We start from the raw sequence: 23,334 nt of genomic DNA, 5'->3' as shown, positions 1-23,334 counted from the left end.
TTCATAACAGGCCGTGAGGCTAGAATTTAGCTGCTTAAGTCGGGGGAGTCTCAGATATGGGTGGGAGGCATTTCCGAGAGAGCTTAACTTATGCAGCTATCTCTGCTCATGCTGCTGACCTGTCCTAGTTATTTGTTAAAACATATGCAGCTAGGTTTATGAGTGTGAATGGGTGCCTAGGTGAGAGCTTGTGTGTCTGTGTGTGAATGGGTGCCTGGGTGAGAGCTGGTGTGTGTGAGGGTGTGAATGGGTGCCTGAGTGAGAGGGTGTGTGTGGATGTGAATGGATGCATGGGTGAGAACTTGTGTGTGTGGGTGTGAATGGGTGAGAGCTTTTGTGTGTGGGTGCCTGGGTGAGAGTTTGTGTATATGGGTGTTAATGGGTGCCAGGGTGAGAGCTGGTGTCAATGGGTGTGAATTGATGCATGGGTGAGAGCTGGTGTTTGTGGGTATGAATGGGTGCCTAAGTGAGAGCTTGTGTTTGTGGGTGTGAATGGCTTCCTAAGTGAGAGCTTGTACCTGTGGGTGTGAATGGGTGAGAGCTTGTGTGTGTGTGGGTGCCTGGGTGAGAGCTTATGTGTGGGTGTAAATGGGTGCTTGGGTGAGAGCTTGTGTGTGTGGGTGTGAATGGAAACCTGGATGAGAGCTTGTGGGTGTGAATTGGTGCCTGGGTGAGAGCTGGTGTGATTGGGTGCGAGAGCATTTGTGTGTGATTGAGAGAGAGACTGGTCAGGAAGATGAGAGACCGAGACTGGTCATGGGGTCTAATTGGGTGTGTGTGTGTGTGTGTGTGTGTGTGTGTGTATGAGTGACTGGTTGTGGGCGCTAAGGAAGAGGACTGAGAGGACAGAGCTTCAGCAGCCCTTGCTGCTTCTGGTGAGTGCTATTGGCCTGGAAGGGAAAGGAGTAGGAGAGTTGCTGGAGAGGATAAGTAAAGGTGGCTTTTTAAATTTATTTTTCTTGATTGACTGCCGTTTTAATTATTGGGTATTATGCAATGTCTGCTGTTTTGAAATATTTTATTGATATTTGGACATGTTTTAATAATTTTTATGAGTTTTTAATTGTTGGATATTATTCTGTTCAGCAGCTGTTTTGTAACATTTTTAGTATAGCTTTACAATTATTTCTGTGTGGGGCTCTATAGCAGCTTGACTTATTCTGTTTTCCCAATAGGAAATGTATTAGTGTTTAGGGCCTGGTTTAATAGTTGTATTTCTTAGATAGGATTGTTACTGTTTGAGTGTGTTCCATAATACAGGTGTAACTTTGTGCGGATTAGTTTGTGTGCATTATTGCAAATCCCAAGAGTCTGTTAGGTGCTATATTTCTCTTTCCATTTCTCCATTTCTTGCGATACACCGGTTGAGAATCGCTGCTCTAGCTAACTGCTATCAAGCTAGGTCGAGAGTACATTGTACAAATCTCATCTTTGTGTACCCTTCCTCACTCCAAATCACTGATGTGTACTGTGCTTTCGTACCTCTGACTGTGCATGTAAACCTGTCCCCCAAAACCTTGCCCACCACCAAAACCTCACTCTGAGTTACTAGTTTATAAATAGTTTATTTATATGATAGCCTTATAAAGATTATCTCTCTTTGTCTCTCTGTCCCTCTCCAGGAGCAGTGGTCTTAATTTGTTGTATATAAAGGTTGTTTAAAGACCCTATGTTAAAAAAAAAAAAGCTTTTTACATAGTTCTCTGTTGATATAAGAGAAAGTATTTATTGAACTAGAGCAGCTGATTTATTCTTCTAGTAATGCATTATGTAATGACCTAAATAATTTAGAAATTATTCTCTTTGTCTTAATTAAAGGTATCCTTGAGGGAACTATTACTGCTATATTAAATCATGGTTAACTAATTTAATAATAATCTGCATAAATTAAGAGTAAAGTTAAATATGTATCTTTGCCCTTTCCCTGTTAATATTTATAATTGCAATTTATTTTGAGATTAGCTAAGTAAAAAAAAAAAAAAAAAAAGATTGCACTATTTGGTTGGGTCCAAGGTTTTTAAGATAGGCTGGGAGCTCAGGTGTCAAGAAGTTGTGGACTTGTTTTCTTGCTATGGACTTAAGTTTTCTTTTGGCAGTAAAGGTACAAAGGGCAGTGCTTTGTTCTAAAAAATGACCCTGTGTCGGGTGAGCTAGGTGATAAGGAAGACAAGAGCGGAGTGTTTTCAACTACATCTTAAACCACAAATCCTTAACAATAAAGCATCATTTCAGGGTTTATTGTATTTCTTTTGTGAAGAAAAATGTCAAAATCCCTGCATTGTCTTATCTTTAAATATCTGTATTATTACATAAGTGAAAAAAAAACCAATTTGGGAGGGTAATTTCCAAGCGAACCTCTGCTGTTTAAAGTAGCTCATTGCCACACAGAAAAAGTCCTTTAGAAAACTGAGCGACCGGTACGACTGTAAAAGCCACACGCGTATTTATTGCACTTTCACGTGCACACAGGGAAAGCGTTCCAGAGGATGGAGTTTGGGTAAGGTGAAGACTTGTTTTTGATTTTAAAAGGTATGGAGTGAATTTTCAATGGGGTCACACATGTAAAATCAACATATATGCGCATATGTAGCTTGCACGCACGTACGTACTATTTTATGAACGACACAAATAGGTGCATTATTTCAATTTTGCATATACATTTACCTGCACAAAAGAAGGGGCAGTCGTGGGTGTGCTGGGGCGGAGCTAATAGGTACGCGCATACGTTTCTATTTTGTGAGAGACTGTGGGCACATGTGGGAATTTATTCGCGCGATTTTACACTTGCTAATTATCTCGCGTAATTGATATCAGACTGGTCTGTTGTCGAGCATTGATTGGGCCGCACAAAATTGCTTGAAAGTTATTCTCCCTGGCTTTAAATTGTGTGCACGTAGTTTGGGCAGAATCATTTTCACAGCTGACGTACACAGGGGATTGGTGAAACGTGGGCACATAAGACCCCCAAATTTATACGGGCTGTTAGAAAATAACCCGCAACAAGGCCAAGGAGAACCAATGCTATATTTATGCTTACTAAGTACTTTCCAGAAAAAAAAACCCAGGAACTCGTGCTCTGCGAAAATCTCTCCTCCTCCCAAATGTTTTTTCTGGCTTCCCTGAGTTTTAAACCATCCCTTAAGTTATTTTTCCATGCAAAAAACCCTAATGAATGGCCAGTGCCATTTTTTCCCCCCCAGATTAGCATAGTAATGCTTTGAAAAGTCCTTTTCTAGTTCCTAGAATGACTACACTTTCTTCTACAACTCGCTTTTCTCCTATTCTGTACCTTTATTCTTCGACATCTATATTCTTCATTTTAATTTCTATTCAGTTGACATCTAAATAGGTGAATAGACCACTGGAACCACTTAAATGTGTATATTTTTCTGATTGTTCAGTGGGAAAACAAGGCCCTGCTTATGCCATACATAATTTAACTTTTAACATTTCTTAAATCATTTTTTATTGAAACCAGATGAAAAATAGTAATACAAGAAAAAAGAAAAGTACGTAAACAGACTGATCTTCAATACATGAAAGTACTTCACTAGTTTTATTAAACAGAGTGTGATAATTGTAAGACACATTTCACTGCAGGGTTATTATAAACTTGTTTGCACAATTTCCCATCTATTCATTAACCCTTAGTTATGTTCCTCCCCTATAAATATATGTGTCTTTGGGATTTTTGATAAATAAGATCTAAATGCCTCTAAACTGTGAAACAAATGGAGTAAAGACCAATGTTCCTTCACATTTTGGAAAGGCTACATGCACACGACATTTCTTTTGTGTAACTTTTTATAATCAGAGTTCATATTTGTGCACCACGAGCCAGTATAATGCAAATAATATTGGGATTTCTTGTGCATGCTCTGTTTTTCTATGACCTGTGCACACACATACAGCTTAGAAGGAGCAATGGTGAAGACCTGTGAATAGATACAAACCTATAATAAAAACGTCTGTCCCTCTACCACCCTCGAATAGCGAGACGATGCTTTAAGCACCTTTTAGCATTTGTCTCTCATGTAGAATGTGATTAGCTCCATAATAAGCACCTTCCAAAATAATTGTATCTGCCTACTAAATGAATGTTTAGTTGGAGATTTCCATTACCGTGCAATATGTGAATATGACTTCTTTGTTATTAAATTAAGTAATTATTAATTTATTGATGTGGTGACTTTTCTGCCATAGTAATGTTGCAGGGTCCTTGTTTGCAATCCCTTAACTAACCAAAAATTGGGGAGCTTTGAACACCAAACTTTTCAGATAAGTCCTGCAGAGATAGGAAATCACCTCACAAAATATCTGACCATCATGTTTAATATCTTTCAGTTGCAACCGGTTAAAAGATCTCAAAATAAGATTAGCTGATAGCCTTGGGTTCCATAATAGGGTGAACGGAAATAAAATAAAATAGTCAAGAAGAGATTCTACCCTTAGCTGTTGTGCATTGCAATGTTTCTAACCCTCCCCTGAATAAGGGATGAGAGCAACCAGGTTTTTGCAAGCAAAGACCCCAGGCTAATATTTGGGTAAGGTCCCCCTTTCCATGAAAACCCAATGCTTCTCTTTAGGTTATTTTTACCACATTACAATGGTTTTAAGACTGATAGCTTCTAGATAGCTTGCATACTTTGAAGGGCCAAGGCCTCCTCTATCTTGTAGGCCAGTTAGAGCACTTCTTATAACTCAAGCTTTCTTCCCACCCCAAACACACATTCCAACAGATTTACTGAAATCTGTAGAGGAAGCATGTCCAATCTGAAGGCAGCTCTTGGAAGAAACTGTACATAATTTAATTGTAGATATGCTTGAAGATTTAGGGCCTCATTTTCTAAGCAGCTCACACGCGAAAAGTCCCTTATCGCGTGCGATACCAGGATGGGGGCGGAGTTGGGGCGGAGTCGGTCCCAGAAGAGGAGGAGTCGGGGCATCACCGGGGCCGATTCTGCACTGACGCCATGGACAGCGAAAAGGTAAGGGCCTTTTCGCTGCCTATTTTGCACCCAATAACTACATCTTCTATGTTGTAGTTATTGGGCTCGATGCCGGCAGCGATCGCACTGTGGAGGTGCGATCGCTGCTGGACTGCCCCCCCCGCTTCGGCCCCCACCCTCTGTTAGCGCAATTTTCTAAAGTATCACGGGGGGGGCGGTCCGGGGGATGGTCCGGCAGCGATCGCACCTCCGTGTCAGCGACCGCCACTCCGCTTCTGCCCCCGCCCCCCCGTTAGTGCGATTTTCTAAAGTATCATGGGGGGGGGCAGTCCGGCAGCGATCGCTCCTCTACGGTGCGATCACTGCCGGCTTCGTGCCCAATAACTACACCATAGAAGGTGTAGATATTGGGCGCGAAATAGGCAGCGAAAAGACCCTTACCTTTTTGCTGTCCACGGCGTCGGCGCAGAGTCGGCCCCGGTGACACCCCGACTCCTCCTCTTCCGGGGCCGACTCCACCCTGACTCCGCCCCCATCCTGGTATCGCACGCAATAAGGGACTTTTCGCGTGTGAAACATCCCTTATTGTGTGCGAGCCGCTTAGAAAATGAGGCCCTTAGTTTGTATTACAGAAACCTGACTCAGTGGTTCTGATGGGCCGTCATTGCCACAGTTGCTTCCTGATGGGTATAGCATTTGCCATCAACCTCTAGTAGGAAAAAGAGGAGGGGAAGTAGATTTTATATTTAAGAAATCTTTATCATTTTATAGTATTCTCTCCCCTCTTAACAAAGTATTGCATTTTGGTTACTATGGGTAATAACTCCCAGGGAAACAGAGGTAACAGAGCTGGTGCTCACCCACCTTTCATAGTTCTTGGGAATTTCCAGTTTCATTTTGATGAACACCACGTTGTAGCTGAGAACTTTATAAACTTCAATGGCCACTGTTATCTGATCCAACTAAACTCGGGACTCTCACACAGGGCAGAGCAAACATTAGATCTCCTTGCTTCATAAAACAACCTATGTAATAATGAATTAATTAAAATGCGTGACTCTTATCCACTAATCCGGTCAGAGCTTTAGTTATTGTCTTTATATTTCAAACAAAGTTGATTTCAGAGGACTTCCTTGGTTGAATGGGTTGCTGTACAGAAGAGAGGGAGAATAGATTTGGAAGGTTTTACAACCTGACATTATTGTGCCATGATTCTTTGGAGGCCTCTTCTTCGGAAACAGCTATGGATAGCTTTCACAAATTGTGCAGGGACTCTTTACAGACAGTGGCTCGTGAGGAAACAATATGTCTCTAATCATTATGGAAAAAAATGATTTACGGCTCAGTTAAAGCACTTCAAAAGAGTTTGTTGCCGAGTGAGATATTTTCTCAAGTGTAGGAAGGTAGAAGATAGGCAGGATTGTTTTTTTTTATCATTTTAGGAAATATTATAAACTGTAACTATTTCTGCAAAAAATATTTCTATACAAATACAATCTTGAAAGCAAGAAATTCTTTCAAGATCCTTTTCTCAATTGTGAAGAATGCTTTGTAAGGTTCAGAGTGACCCTTTATCCAGCAATTGCATCTGCTCAGTGCAGATGCTTTAGCATTTTTCATAAATTAAAAATTGTAGATATTCATCAGGAACTTCTGGTACAGGAGTCAAATACTTCCAGCAATACCAAGCAAAGAGTAGACGTTATGAGAATGGCTTTGAGACGTTATAAGAATGGCTTTGAGGCTAAAAGCTCTGAAAGGTTTGTGGAATCCAATGTGGAAAGTCAGAGAAAGGCTTCAGCTTATTCGGATGTGTTTGGCCCACTTTCAGAGCCCCTTTGTGAGGCTCTGGACCTATGAAAACCTCCAACAAGCTCTCCAATATGGCACTCATGGATATGTTAGAGAGAGAAAAATGGATGAATAAGTTAGCTAAAGGGAGAAGCTTTACAGATCCCTTCTCTGGTTAGTTGTTGAAGATCTCCCAGAGGAGTTATTAACTAAAGTAGGATGATGGTCAAGAAATCATTTGAGTTAGGCTGTTACCTTGAAGTGTTGAAACTGCGGTTATTAAACCCCTGTTAATATGAGTTATCGCTCTATCTTAAACATGGCCATGTTGGCCAAATTGCTAGAGTCTATAGAAAGAGTGCATCTGAGAGCTTGTATAGAAATCTCAAAACGTTTGGATTCTGCTCAGTTGAGCTTTCGACCGGAATTCATCAGAGACTGTTAATTTCACTTACAGATGATATGCAGCTGCCGTTGGATTGGAGGAGATCAGGGTTCTGATCCTTCAGCGGTTTTTGATACTGCAAACCATCATTTTCTTCTGCAGTGGTTAGTGTGGTGGCAAGAGCTTTGAAATGGCTGAAACCTTTTCTTTAGCATAGGTTGCTTTCAGTCCTGTTCTTCTGATCTGTGACCTTTGTCATTTGGTGTTCCCGAGGATTCAACCCTGTCTCATATTCTGTTCTGGGTACACCACCACCACCTGGATAGTCTTATTAGAGTGCAGGGGTTGAAGGTGATTGTCTACATTTTTGCTAAAGATATACCTTGTAGGGAGTCTGGGAGGAGGCTATCATTAAACTCAACTCTCTATTTGCAGTAATTGCTAACTGAATGAAATTAAACCATTTAAAGGTAAATGAAGATAAAGCAGATTCTTTGGATTGACCTTGACCTTTGTCCAGAGCAAATTTTAACAGTTCAGCGCGAGAGTTCTCTAATTAAATTGTCCAACAAGGAAAGAGTCTGGGGGTATTAACTGGTTCTCATTTGTCATTTGAGAGATAGATTTTAATGGTAAGAAGGCTTGTTTTAGTTTATGACTGGCACAACAATTATGTCCATTCTTACATTCTCAGGATTTTGTCACACTTAGTACCCAATATTGAAAGAATATCCGGCTAGCTAAGTTAGCTGGATAAATTTATATAGCTAACTGAGCTGGTATATTCAGCAGCATGGCATATATGTTTAAAGTTAGCCTGATAGATTTATTCAGCTAACTTTAGACACGATCTAGGACTAGGTCACAAACATTTTCAGGTATGGCCCCCTTTTAATGAAATTCCTTACCATATTCTCTTAGAGGGGCTTCAAACTACATGGCCTTTTAGCAACTATGTTTTTATTAGCCTCTCTCTTTATAATAAGAAGTTATTAAGTGCAGGTGGGTTCTCTTTTATGTTAGTGGAAATATTCTTTGGGAGGATGGAGTCTTTTAATAATATTTTGTTTTATTGTGATGCCATATGATATCATGAAGAGAAGAGCCATGGGGTGGCTTGCTGGAGTGGTGGCTACTACCTGGTGATTATTACCATTACTCAATAAGCCTTCACACAGTTAATGTAACTCCAACACTGCTCTCTGCTTCAACGGCAAGTGGAAATGTGGAAAAGAGGATTTGCATTCAGACAGCAACCAACAAGGACTGAACTACACAATCTGGATAAACAAATAAGTATGGGGGTAGCTTGCTTCTTGCAGCAGTTACTACCCTAAACCAATTAAGCCTGATACTTCACTTTGAATGCATATACAGAGTTGCTCCTGCTTCAATGGCAGGGAGAAATGTGGAAAAGAGGATTTACATTCAGATATCCAACAAGGCATTGATCTGTGCAGTCTGGGTAAACAAGCATCGGGGTAACTTGCTTGATGCAGCAGTTACTACCCTTAACCATTAAGCCTTAAGCTCACCTTTGATGCAACTCCATCACTCTCTGCATCAATGGCAGGGGAGGGCAGGAAATTTGAATCAAACAGTTACCAACAAGGGCCCTGAACTTAGTGGTCGATGAAACAGATAAGTATGGGAAAATAAGTGTGGGAGCTTGCTGGGCAGACTGGATGGGCTGATTCGTCTTTTTCTGTCATCATTTCTATGTTTCTATGTTTCATATTTTAATTTGTTTTGTACATTTGTATGTGATGATATTTTTATAATTTTTGGATTGCATTTTATTTGATGTTGAAATCTGCCTTGAAGGAAAATACTCTTGTACGCAGAATATAAATATGTTAATAAAATTAAATTAACACTGTATTCATATCAAGAGAAAAGGCTGAACAATTTCCACATGCACTGCCCGCATTGCATCCTTAACCTCTCCTGGAAAGAAATATGGCCCCCCCCCCCCCCCACCTTGGTCCGGGTTATGAATTGCCCCTATGCTTGGGGTGGAGAATACCCAGGGCCAGCACTTCCATTAGGTGAATGAGGCAGTCTCCTATAGTGCCAACCCTTAGGGGGGGCTCCAAATCTGCACCAATGAGAGGAAGGAGAGAGGGTCACAGGTGGAGCCCATCCTGCTCACAGCCAAAGAAATGAGGAGAGAGAGTCATGGGTGGAGCCAATCCCGACCACAGCTGACAATAGCAAGGGCTGCCTGTGGAGCCCATCCCACGCCCAGCAGAAGAATGAGGAGAGTGGTCTGTAAGGAGGTTTAGGGTTGCAGGGATCTGTCTGCTACAAGACTCTCAGAAGGGGGCGGAGTAAGCAGCACACACATATAGAGCAAATGTGACATGAACTAATGCATGGCAGACATCAATCTCTGATCAATACATCTTAATCAGAAAAGCTTTTATTGTAGATACAATCACATCAGTGGTTTACATTGGTCAAAAGTATCTTAATTTGTAGCATGAAAACAAGGACCCCGATATGGCCGTGTTTCACATCAGGGCTGCATCAGGGGAACCAGACACTATGCATATCTTGAGTTAAGGACTTTCAAATGCAGATAGACTTTGCAAGTGACAGAGAGAGGTCTTCGCTCTATTTATGCAGGAGATTCTTGGTTGCATGAAGGCAAAGTTTGGGTGTATAGATACTTATTAATAGAATACGTTCAAAAAGAAACATAGGAAGATCAGTTTTCATATGAATTGAAAATTGTGGAGGGTCGGGCACATGCCGCGGATCAGCTAAGATTAAGCCGACCACGGCGTAGGAGGAGGAATTAAGCCTTTAAACAGCTGATCTCATTGAAGAAGCTTAAGAAGAATTTGGAAAAACACCAGCCCCGATTTAGAGTGGAAAATAGTACATTTATAAATCTTTAAGAAAGGTCCGATGGACCGCACGTAGATTGGCAATGTAGCAAGGAAGGAGATTTGCATCTAGCCCTGGTACTGGCCGGCTGTCCAGGCTTGCTCTTGTCCCTCACCATCTCAGACTCTGTGTCCCTCTCCACTCCTGAGCAGGCACCTCCTCTCTCAGGGCACACCTAGCCTTCTCCCTTCTCGATAACAGGAAGTGCTGGTCTGCTTCTGGCCCCCCCTTTCACTTCTCACTTTTTCAAGATTTGGTCTCTGGGTTTTCTTCCAGGGTTTGTGCTCTTTTTCTCCTTTTCCTCTTTCAGGGGGTCCTTCGCTTCAGCCTTTCTCCTGTTTTGGTTTCAGGGCCACCCCTTTTTCCTTCTTTGCCCCCCTGTCTTATACTTCCCAGCTGATGAATATGCATAATCTCTCGTGGTGGGTGGAGGGTCTTTTACTGCATTGCAGGCCTTCTTCCCCCTTCCCCATTACTTTGAGGGTTCCTGCCACATTGCAGGTCTTCTTCTCCCTCCTCGTTTTTTTGGAGGGAGAACTTCCATGTTGGTATGCCAAACTATCTGCCAGTGTCATCATTTTTCTCCATCTCTGACTGCCTCCCTCCGGGGGTCTTTCTGACCTATGGACTCGCCTTGGTTCATCCCTGACACTTGCTTAGGAGCTCAAGTCATTGTCTATCTGCTTTGCTCCTATTGACACAGGAACATGCAAACAGGCAGATCTTACAAGGTATCCTTATAAGGACAAAAGTTCTTCATTTTCAACTGAGACACGCAGTTCTAAAGTTCACCTGGGGAAAAGTCTTTCTCTTGCTGTGACAGTGTTTGGGGGCCTGTCAGTTTCTTGTGTATGAGTTTCATGGAACTCATGCCAACAGGCCATCAACAACCTGCTAACAAGTCTCAATCTGATTCTTAATCAAAACAAGACAGAGTACCTTCTCATCTCCCAAGATGGAAACCACCCACAACCTATCACTAACCTGCTCTCTCAATTAACCTTATCCCCACAAGTCAGAAACCTGGGAGTTATACTAGATAACCAAATGAATTACAGATCCTTCATCAACAACATCATAAAGGATGGATTTTTCAAACTACAACTCTTAAAAAGATTGAGACCCCTTCTCCATTTTCAAGATTTTCGATCAGTTTTACAAGCAATCATTCTCAGTAAACTCGACTACTGCAATTCACTACTACTTGGCCTCCCTGCTAACTCCACAAAACCTCTATAGATGTTGCAGAAACCAACAGCAAGGATTCTAACTAAGACAAACAAAAGAGTTCATATTACTCCCATCTTGAAAAATCTACATTGGCTCCCCATCAAATTCAGAATACTTTACAAAGCACTCTCATTAATCCAAAAGGCAATACATAACATCGCCCCACTAGAGCTCAAGATCCCTCTTCAACCTCACACCTCCACCAGACCAGTGAGACAAGCTTACAGAAACAACCTACAGGTCCCACCAATGAAGACAACATTAAGTAAAAGAGCTTTCTCAACCGCCGGTCCCAAACTTTGGAACTCTCTCCCATCAGACCTCAGACTAGTGCAATGCCCTATTGTATTTAAAAAGAGTCTCAAGACCTGGTTATTCAACCAAGCTTTCTCCTAACTTCAGCTTCCATTTGAATGCCAACAAATGATCAAGACTAAAGATGTAGCTTTTTGTTGTTAACCCCAATTATTTTTATCCAAGTTCAATCTTCCTGTTTATTGTAAGACATCCTCCTGTCATGTTATTGTTTAAAATGTAAACCGACTTGATTAGTAATTCTGTTACTGGAAAATCGGTATATAAAAATGCTAAATAAATAAATAAATAAATATTATGATTCATATTTGATGATTCAATGGTAAACCTGAGATATCTCCCTACAGCTCTGGAGCCATAGAGCAATGGATGGGGCTGAAGGAGGAAGAGGCTGCTGCGCATATGCTTGTGGGGGACGGAGGGGGGAGAGTGAATGAAATAGCATTTGTGTGTGATTGAGAGCATGTGTGTGTGTGTGTGTGTTTTGTGTGTGTGATTGAAAGCCTGAATGTGCATGTGTGTGTGTTTGTGTGATTGGGAGCATGTGTGTGTGTGATTGTGTGTGTTTGTGATTGAGAGCATGTGTGAAGAGATCATGTATGAGTAAGACTGAGAGCAGATGTGTTTGCGATTCAAAGCATGCGTGGAGAGAACATGCTTGTGTGAGAGTCTTTGAGAGTATGGGGGGAGTGTTTGAAAACATGCCTGTGTGTGTCATTAAGATCATGTGTGAAGACAGCATGCATGAATGTGATTGAGAACAGGCGGGTGTGTAATTGAAAGCAAGAGTGGAGAGCGATGTGTATGTGCGTGCGTGTGTGTGTAACTGAAAATATGTGTTTGAGTGTGATTGAGAGCATGTATGTGTTTGTGATTGAAAACGTGTGTGTGAAAGAGCGTGTGTCTGTGGCTGAGAGGAGAAAGTCAGTGTGCAGCAACACTGCTCCAACCACCACTAATCCATGACAATCTCAGGGCATCTGGAAATCAAAAGCTCCAGGTATGAAGAGAGGGTAATTAGTTTTATCCTTATTAGTTTTAATTATCACTTTGGCTGTTATTTAAGGTGTTTGATCTATTGAAATATCTTATTGGCATTTGGAAAATTTGTATGTTTTTAATTTTTGACACTATTCTATTAGCTGTTTTGAAATATTTATTCTTTATATTAGGCTGATTTTGCCATTATGATTAAAGATTTATATTTCTTGATTATATTGCTTGATATTTTATAAGAAATGGTGATGTTTCTGTTTTTCCATTGTTGCACTGTATACACAGTCTGGCTTCTTGTAGTTTCCAGTTCAATTTTTTGTTTGCTCATTTATATTTATATTTTATGATCTCTTTATTTTATATTCATGCCTCCACAAGGCCGATTAGATCTGCATACAAAGGCTCTCTCCAGGCTCCCCCAAGCAAATTATTGGTCCATAACTCCATCCATAAACGAGCACTTTCGACAGCGGGTCCACTCCATTGGAACTCTCTCCCCCTATACGTCAGGAACAATGCCATCTATCTTTCAGAAAGAAACTGAAAACCTGGCTGTTCGCCCAAGCTTATGGTTGATAGAGCCTCTATCAACCAATACTGTCTCTTTCACCTTACTACCCATTCCCTATCTCTTCCCTACCCCCCCTACCCCCTCCCTACCCCCCGCCCCGTTACCTGCCCTGCCACCCCATCCCCCCCCCCCCGCTTACCGCCCCTGTTCCTCCTTCCACAGGAAATTTAATTCCTAATAATTACTTATGATAAATTACCTGCCAAACTCACTGACTTTTGTTAACCTTGATATGTCTGCTACTTAATTGTCTTTGATGGCTATTATCAGTACTCTCCAGTTATATTAGTTTGAAATCTGTCCTGTCTTCCTAAGCCCATGTTTTTTGCTCCCTGTTTAATGTAACTTTATCTTCTATACAGTTGTTAAATGGTTTCCCCTTGTTTCATTGTAAACCGGTACAATAAGACTTGGTCTTGAGCATCGGTATATTAAAAGAACTTAAATAAATAAATAAATAAATAAATAAATATTTGGTGAGAGTCTGTTTGTGTTCTGCATACGTGACCAAGGTGAGGTATTCTACTAGCTTATTGTTTCTGTGTAAGGGTCTATAACAGCCTGGCTTCTTCTGTTTTCCTAATAGGAGGTGTATTGGTGTTTTAGGCCCTATTGTAATATTTGAAGTGTTACCTTTTCATAGGTAGGGTTGTTACTGTATGAGTGCTGGTAGTTAGTGCTGTTATGCTATGTTAATTGTAATTCAGTTTACTCTTGGCTTCCTGAAGGCCAAGACCACACTCAATATGTGTTACCACTGGCCTAATATCCTATGGGTTCTAATTTCTTCTTTACAGGGTTTTCCTGCGGGTCACCTAGAGTGCCTAACACCCTTACACTGAACCTGGGAATATCACATGATAAATTATATTCACTAGTATGATTTATGTTTGGGTTCATAGCCTGAATAGGAGATGAGAAAGGACCCCGGTCACCCCAATACCACAATTCTGTGCCCTTCCTATATAACGTCTCTCTTGGGGCACCACAGACCACATAAAATCATCATACTAGAATAAAACAGTAATTAACCCTTTTACTAGTATTGTGTAAGTAGTCAGTAAATCCAACCTGAACATTAAATGGGAAAAGTACAGTAGTGAAGGATAATAAAAGGTTGAAGTTTTCTTATTTTCAATCAAGCAATGCAAAAATAACACTGGGTATGGCCTGTTAGCCTGGGCAACCAACATATGAATAGTAAAAAAAAATAAATAGGGAATGGTAATAGAGAAAGGTGGGTGGGGAAAAGCAGTGACGTACCCAGCTTTCAAAAATTATCTTTACCCCTGAGTACTCAAAAAGGAGGGGACAGATCCACCCCAATGTCACCAGTTTGTAAAGGGTGCACCCTGTCCCAAACACAAAATTGTGTGATAAAACTATCAAGAAAATGAAGACGTCCCTCTTGATGGTGGAGCTGGCTGGATGACAAACCAAACAGATGAGCCCTGCAGCCTGTGGGAGGTCTCGCTCTCCTGGACTAGGGCAGGGGCCTTACAGGCTTGCAACTTCCCCTTCAGCAGACACATCAAAGATCCAAGAATTAAAAATAAGGATAAAAAAATATATATATTGTTCTCCCTACCTGGGAACTTTTGATGTCCAGTCACCCTGAGATTGTCATGGGGTGGGGGGAGAGGGACATACAAACTTTCTCCACTCTCTCTAATTCTTGTTTTCTGGTTGCCACCCCACCTCTCCTGTTCATTGCAATTTCTACCTACTGTTATAATGTCAACCGATATGATGTGTATTTTAATGTCGGCATAAAAAAACTGTTAAACAAATAAATAAATATACTTTCTCCAACACCCACATCACACATGCTCTCTCTCTCTCTTACAGAAACACTGCCTTCCTCTTGCCCACATAGGCACATGCTCACTCTTTCTCGCATGGTGTCTCTCACACACACACAATGCGGCGCTCGTTTCTTTCTCAGCAGCAGCAGCAGCAGACTCCTCTTCAGGCCCTCCTCCTCTCCCTAGGTTTTGTAGGGCAGACACGGTCCTTCTCCTCTCTTCAGCCATGGGGGGCCCGGCCTTTAGGATGCGAGGGCCTACAACCCCTGCTTCTTTCTTCCACCAATGCCTCTGGCAATGGAGATTGGCCCCTGCATAATCTAAGAGAAAGGAGCTTCGGGAGGCAGAGCAGCGTCAGGAGGAAGCGATCTGGGGCAGTGTGCAGCTGGGAAGCAGAGAATGAGAGTGCTTACATGCCTGGGAGAACACCCGTTTTGTGTACTGAAGGGTGTCTCCAGGCAGAGTTAGAAATCTTCCCTAAGCAGGGCAAATGGAAGCACTAAGCTGCCGCCCCCCAATCTCTGACACCCCAGGCGGCTGCCTAGTTCGCCTCGTGCTTCCCCCGGCCCTGCCTAGTACCCAAATGGTTTCCTTGGTACTAAATTGACAGTGGGCCTGGTTTTAGTCTCTTTAGTCCAAAATCCATCAGTTTCTCTGTCCCAGCTTGGATTTCAGAAGGAGCAAAGTGTGATGGCTCACCGTCTGTGAGGACTCGGGCGCAGCTCTTCTGTCCTCAGTCCTGAGCCGCCACCAGTTGCCTAGGTCCCTGGAGTGCGACAGGCTCACGCAACTCCCTGGGCCCGTGCCTCCTCTGGCCCTGGTTTTGCTGGGCTGCTGGGTTCCCTTCGGGCAGGGTTGGGGGTAAGCAGCCCCCCCCCCCCCCCAATCCCCAAAGACAACAGAGAGAGAGAGAGCTAGTTCCTTCAAAGCAGTTTATAAAGTAATAACTGGAAACATTACATGGGGGCTGCCCCCTCCCCCTCCAGCCCTCCGGTTCTCTTACAAGCTGTGCTATTACCGAGTAACCTTTTACCTCTTCTGCTCAGCGCTATTACCAGCCCCAACAAACCAGGCCCCGTTAGAGCCCTCCTCCCGGGCTTCCCCTTTAGGATAAAGAGTATACTCCACCCCACACAGCTTACTCAGTATCCATATACGCACTGGAGGACTCCTCTCCCCCTGAACCTACCTCCATCTCTTCCTCCTCTGACTCCGAAGAGCTGGGCTTTTGTGGCCAGTTCCCCCAAGGGGGCACGCCCTCTTCCTCCACTTCCATGGACTCACCGGTGTCTACCTCATTAACCTCTATGCCTGCCACCTGTTCGCCTTCAGGCTCTCCTCCCAGGTCTGGTGGTGTTTCAGGGAACCTGGGATTCGTAGTTCTTCTCCTCTTCCCCTGCGCCCCTGCTGTCTGGCTTTGGTATTCCCATTGCTCTTATGGTAGTTTGTCAGCTCCTGCCTGCTGCCGGGCTGCGCTATATCACAAAAGGCAGGCTGGTACTTGTTGAGGGCAGGCCAGATCCTCCATGACCCCTGCCTGCTGCATATATTTAAAAAAATAAAGAGAGAAAGAAACGCTGCTCTGTTGCAGGCTCCGCGGTTAGTGCTCTGCCTCTCTTTGGTGCTCTGCTCGGAGCTGCATTGTGCTGGCCCCAGCCTGCCTTCCTGCCTCTCCCACCTGCTTTTCATTCTTTCACTAACTGGATGAGCTGTCAGCCCCAGGGTCCTTCCTAGGCAGAAAAAAAAAGCAGTCTCTTGCCGGTCCCGTGGTAACAGAGCTCTGTTTCCATCCGGTTGAAACTTCCTGCCTGCAGCTTCAAAGGTGGAAGAATGGATAGTGAGGCTGTGCAGGCGCCGGCAGGCAGCACTGTGACTGAAAACAGCGCTGCCCTGGGACCAGCAACTGAGATTTTTTCGGCCTCAGTGAATCCAATAAACTTTAAAGGAAAAAAAAGCTGCGCTGGGACCATCACACTGCAGCTCTGCCACTATCACCATATTTTAAAGATGGCCGGTGCCATCTTTAAAGATGGCGCCGGCCATCCAGTGCTCCTACCATGTGACAGGGGCCGGCCAATGGCGTGGATACCCTGTCACATGGTAAGGGCAAAGGGCCATCGGCGCCATCTTTATGAGTGGCAGCCAATGGCCCGAGAGCGGGAGATCGTTCCCCGCGCCCCCCCCCCCGGACCACCAGGTAAATTTAAAAAAATTTGGGGGGGGGTCGGGAGGGTGGGGGAGGCTAAGGGGGGGTCGATTTAAAGGGTCGGGTGGGTTTTTTTTTTTATCGGGCCATCGGCGCCATTTTAATTAGTGGCAGGCAAAATGGCGCCGATGGCCCGAGAGCGAGAGATCGCACCGGGACCCCCCCCACACTGGACCACCAGGTAATTTAACATTTTTGGGGGGTTCGGGAGGATGGAGGAGGGTAAGGAATTGGTTTTAAAGGGTCGGGGTGGGTTTAGGGGTTATTTTGGTGTGCCGGTTTTCCCGCCCTCCCCCAAATAACTCCCGTGCCCTATTTAACGATACAATACAAATGCCCCTGACGATAAATCGGGGGCATTTGTATTGTATCGTGCACTCTAACGATTTAGGACGATTTTAAAATTATCTGACGATAATTTTAATCGTTCAAAAACGATTCACATCCCTAGTAAATATCATATTGCCATGGTGAGACCACACGTTCAGTACTGTGAGCCGTTCTGGTCACCTCATCTCAAAAAAGATACCGAGGAACTAGAAAAGGTACAGAGGACAGCACCAGAAATGATAAAGAGGATGAATCATCTCTCCTATGATGAAAGTCTGTGCAGGTTAGGGTTCTTGAGCTAGGAAAAGAGACGACTGAGAGGGGACATGATAGACGTTTATTAAATCATGAGTGGGGAAGAACAAACAAATAAAGGACAGTTCTTTATCTTTCTCAATAATACTAAACCATGGGAGCATTCCATGAAAGTAACAACCAGCAGATCTAAAACAAATCATAGAAAGTGCTTTTTCACTTAGCACACTAACAAGCTGTGGGATCTGTTGCCAGAGGACGTGGCTAAGGCGACGAGCACAGCGGGGTTTAAAAGAGATTCGGACAAGGTCCTGGAGGAAAAGTCTGTAACACATTATTAGCCAGGTAGAGTATGGAAAGTTACTGCTATCCTTGGGCGTGGGTAACAGGAATTATGGGATCTGCAAGGCACTTGCAACCTGGATTGGCCACTGTCAGAGACAGGGTTTATTTATTTAAAATGCATGTACTGCATATCAAAATTTTTATGCAGTTTATAAATAACTTACACACACAAATAAGTTCTCTCTCACTCACTTAGCTCCTCCCGTAGCCGGAGAACAAGTGGCAGCATGCTGGGCTTGATGGACCTTGGTATTTCTAAGTTCTCATGTTTTTATGACCAATATGAGTGTAAAAATAAAATGTCCAGGCAACAAAAGTAGAAATTGGTTTATGTATATCTCCTATATGTTTGCGTTTTGCACGGTAGAAGAAGCAGTGTTACTCCTGGGAGAATTTTGCATAAGAAATGTAAAATTCTGCTGTCTTTATATAAAAATAATGCAGTATAAATTGTTCTGAGAAATTTAATTTCAAATGCAATACTCTACAAAGTTATTAGTCAAAGATGCAGAATTCATAATAGTTTTGCGCAGAATTCCCTCAGGAATAAAGTGTTGTTCTCCTGTGTTGCACTGCATGGCATCTGGCTTCTTGGGGTTTCCAGTTCAGATTTTGTCTGCATGTTTCTAGTTTCTAATTTGCCATCCTTTATTCTGGGTTTAATGAGGCTCTATTTCTATGTTATACATGTGTAACTGCAGGGAAGGATTATGCTATCATGTATTTCCGTATAGCGATCTATGGCAGTCCAGCTTGTAATGTTTTGTTTTCCAATAGCTGTATCTCCTCTTGTGATATTATCATTGATAATGTTTTTGAATCCTGGGTGTTAGTGTTGTGATGATATGGCAAGTTCCTTACATGAATTCTGAGTATCTTTTCGGCAGGGTTTTCTGTTATGCGACATGGGATTTTTCCAACCAATTGATTTTCACCCATTGAATGATAGATTTTTTTTTAATATTGCTCCTGTATAGGTCCCTGGTGAGACCTCACTTGGAATACTGTGTACAATTCTGGAGACTGCACTTTCCAAAGGATGTAAACAGGATGGAGTCGGTCCAGAGGGTGGCTACTAAAATGGTCAGTGGTCTTCATTGTAAAGCATATGGGGATAGACTTAAAGATCTAAACATGTATACCCTAGAGAAAAGATGAGATAGGGGAGATATTTAAATATGTCAAAGGTTTCCATGCACAGGATTCATATCTTTTAACAGAAATGAGAGGTCATGGGATGAGGGTGAAAGAGTGTGTTGGCTCAATAAGAAATATACAAATTTCCCTCATCCAGACAGCTGACTCCTCCCCTTAATCAGTCAACAGGCAAAGATCTTTTAAGTTTGAAATATTTATTGCACAAATAATTTTTAATTACTCACAATTGTTGCTTCCAAACACATATACTTCTAGCAGAGATCTTTGTAGCTGGAGATAGGCAGGAGAAGGGAGATGGAGTTTCTTGGGATTCAGGAGGTTCTGAAGCTGATTAAGCTTTAGAATTAAAGCGATGAGGAGAGGTGTAAAAAAAGCTAATTGTATTTCAGAGGCTGCAGGCACTTCTATCCCTTAAGCAGCATGGCTTAGACTAACAGTCTTGGGAAGTGATAACAGGAAACATCCCAACAAGCTGGAGCTAGAGGGCGAGATCCAATGGTAGTGAGCCTAGGATCCATGTGATGCAAGGGGGTTATGAAGGGCAGTTCCCTGGGCCAATAAGGCACTTAAGAAGGCTCAAGTTAGATTGAGAGGGCATGCAGACCCTTCCCTGTGAAAGAATCAGGGGGAGGGAGTCTCTCTTAAAGGCAAAACTCCCCTTAAAGGCAGGGCTCACAGGCTTTTATCATGGGTTACAAATAAAGACTCTGCTAGGCACAGTTAAACTGCAGGTGAATAAAACGGAAAATGTCATAATGCCTCTGTATCGCTCCATGGTGAGACTGCACCTTGAATACTGTGTACAATTCTGGTCGCCACATCTCAAAAAAGATATAATTGCGATGGAGAAGGTACAGAGAAGGGCTACCAAAATGATAAGGGGAATAGAACAGCTCCCCTATGAGGAAAGACTAAAGAGGTTAGGACTTTTCAGCTTGGAGAAGAGACGGCTGAGGGGGGATATGATAGAGGTGTTTAAAATCATGAGAGGTCTAGAACAGGTAGATGTGAATCGGTTATTTACTCTTTCAGATTATAGAAAGACTAGGGGGGCACTCCATGAAGTTAGCATGGAGCACATTTAAAACTAATCGGAGAAAGTTCTTTTTTACTCAACGCACAATTAAACTCTGGAATTTGTTGCCAGAGGATGTGGTTAGTGCAGTTAGTATAGCTGTGTTTAAAAAAGGATTGGATAAGTTCTTGGAGGAGAAGTCCATTACCTGCTATTAGGTTCACTTAGAGAATAGCCACTGCCATTAGCAATGGTAACATGGAATAGACTTAGTTTTTGGGTACTTACCAGGTTCTTATTGCCTGGATTGGCCACTGTTGGAAACAGGATGCTGGGCTTGATGGACCCCTGGTCTGACCCAGTATGGCATTTTCTTATGTTCTTATGTTCTTAGATACCAAAATGTACCCAATGTGCTGGGGACAGAACAAAGGGGGTAGATTCAGGAATAATCTAAGGAAATATGTCCTTATGGAGTGGGTGGTGGATGCATGGAACAGTCTTCCAGTGGAGGTGGTGGAGACAAACTGTATCTGAGTTCAAGAAAACATGGGATAAATACAGAGGATCTCTGAGGGAGGGATGGGAATTGTAAAGCTAGATAAATTGGATGGATGGGTAGATTACATGGCCTTTTTTTTCTGCCTTCATATTTCTATGTCTATATATTAGTTATTGATGTCAGTGGTTAACATAAGGAACATTTGGTAATTGATAGTCATGTTTTCTAATCTTCAGAGGAATAGCCATGTTAGTCTGGTGTAGCAAAAATAACAACAGATGGGTGGCACCTTACAGACTAACCAATTTATTGAGACATGAGCTTTTAAGGACAGAGTCTACTTTGTCAGATACATGCACATCGCCGACCAGCTTCGATGCCATCACTCCAGCCTCCGCAACACCTCCTAGAGTGCGTGCACACACTTGCAACCCTGTTAAGGGCTCCATGGCAGGAATTGGCCCTTAGCACAGCCTGATGATGTCAGGACTTCCTCCATATTTAAACCAGCCAGTCCTCTGGATCCCTGCTTTAGCAACAGGACTCCTGTTCTGCTTTGCTCATCAGTGCGTGCTGCTTTCTCTTGCATTCTTGTCTTGCTCTGTGTTCCTGTGTCCCTACCTTGCACTTTCCTTCCCTTTTCTCCTTGTCGTCTGTCTGATTTGTCCTCCCTTGCTCTGCCTTCCTGGATCCTGACCTTGGCTTTGGACCTTGACCATTCTCATTTGCCACCAGGATTTGACCTGTTTTGGACCTTGTCTTGTTTGATGCCTGCCCTGACCTACAACCAGTCTACTGGATCACACTGTCTGATGCCTGCCTTGACTTCCACCTGGCCATAGACTCTTGTTTTTGCCACTGCCATAGGGACCTGCCTAAGTCCTGCTGGCTACCAGAAGCCAACCTGTGGGGAATTTGGTTGGTATAGGCGAAGTTCCAGTCCGTCTCATCACAGGGCATTGCTGCCTGCTGATGAAGTGGACCAAGTAGGCTTCCCATTAGGTTGCATCAACAATTCCTCAGCCTCAATCCAGATCCATTACAAATGTGCTCTACTTCTTGATTATTTAAGAAACATTTGAAATTTGTGTTGGAGATTTTTAACCTGAAGAACACAGAGCCCTCCAGTGAGTCATCAGGTTTCTGTTTCCTTGTAAGACCTCCAGGGAAAATTTTAAGTTAGGGCTGCTTTCCTCCAAGCTATGTCTCCTAGAGCAGGAAAGAAAGAAAGAAACTGCATGAGGTAACAACAGTGACTCATTTCACCACAAATCTATTGAGGGGTTTCCACTTAATTACTCATTTTTTCCAAACCTACAGCAATATGGTTAGTGCAGTTAGTGTGGCTGGGTTTAAAAAGGGTTTGGATAAATTCTTGGAGAAGTCCTTTACCTTCTATTAATTAAGTTGACTTAGAAAATAGCCACCGCTATTACTAGCAACGGTAACATGGAATAGACTTAGTTTTTGGGTACTTGCCAGGTTCTTATGGCCTGCATTGGCCACTGTTGGAAACACGATGCTGGGCTTGATGGACCCTTGGTCTGACCCAGTATGGCAATTTCTTATGTTCTTAATTCTGGATACCATGCTGGGAGAAGGTAAGTGTTTCCTCCTCTTGGTTTGACTTAAAGAGTTTGGAGAGAGGAAGCTTCTAGAGGGTTAGAGGGGGCTCTGTTGGTGGAGTGGGATGTATGGGTGAAAGGGGAATTGGGGAGGAGAGATCAGAGGGAATTTGTTTTTTTACCAATGCCACTGGTGAAAGAAGGCTGGGGAAGAGGGATGGGGAGTTTTTCCCTTCATTAATACATTGGGTGGAAAGGGTAGAGTTCAGTAGAATTCAGGAGGGGGATCAGGAAAACTTGTCATGGGTAGAAGGTTTATCGGGGAGATATTGGCTGCCTTTTTCTTTTTTTAATGTATTATGAAAAGAAGGAGGATGAATGGCCTGGAGATGTTGTCAAAGGACTTAGCTGGTTAAAACTGATTTTGAGCTCTGATTGGTTTTGTTTGTTCTAAATCTAGTTAGGCAGATTTTGACCAATTAGTTTAACCAGACTTTCAGCTGCAACTTTATTGGTCAGCTGCAGCTGAAAATCCAGTCAACGATAATTGATGAAATGTAACCCTTTATCTTGTTTGCTCAGTGGGTCTTCAAAAATGTGTCTCTTTTATGTATTCCTGTTATAATTTGTATAATTTGTTATATTTATTACAATGTTACAATTTATTATTTTTATTACAATGTTATAATGTAAAATAGGGCTGTTACTACCCTATTCTTTGAGTTATCTGGAAACCGATGTGATATCTCGATCGAACGTCGGTATATAAAATAAATAAATAAATAAATAAATAAATATTATTTTTGCAACTGATGCACAAATTGTCATGCCAATAAAGTTTCCTGAATTTGAATCTTAGTCAGAAAGTCTTCCTTGAATGTTGCACCCCACCCCATTTCTCTTCCTACGCTCCTGTAAAACAGTATTTGCTACTAGGCCTGTTAGTCTCAGGCTGGTTTTACCAAACTACCCCAACTTTTATCTCTTTACAGCTCGCAGCTGGGACTCTTGGGATCCAATTATT

The sequence above is a fragment of the Rhinatrema bivittatum genome, chromosome 1, assembly GCF_901001135.1.
Source record: "Rhinatrema bivittatum chromosome 1, aRhiBiv1.1, whole genome shotgun sequence".
Taxonomy (NCBI): domain Eukaryota; kingdom Metazoa; phylum Chordata; class Amphibia; order Gymnophiona; family Rhinatrematidae; genus Rhinatrema; species Rhinatrema bivittatum.
Note: the sequence above shows the minus strand (reverse complement) of the source record.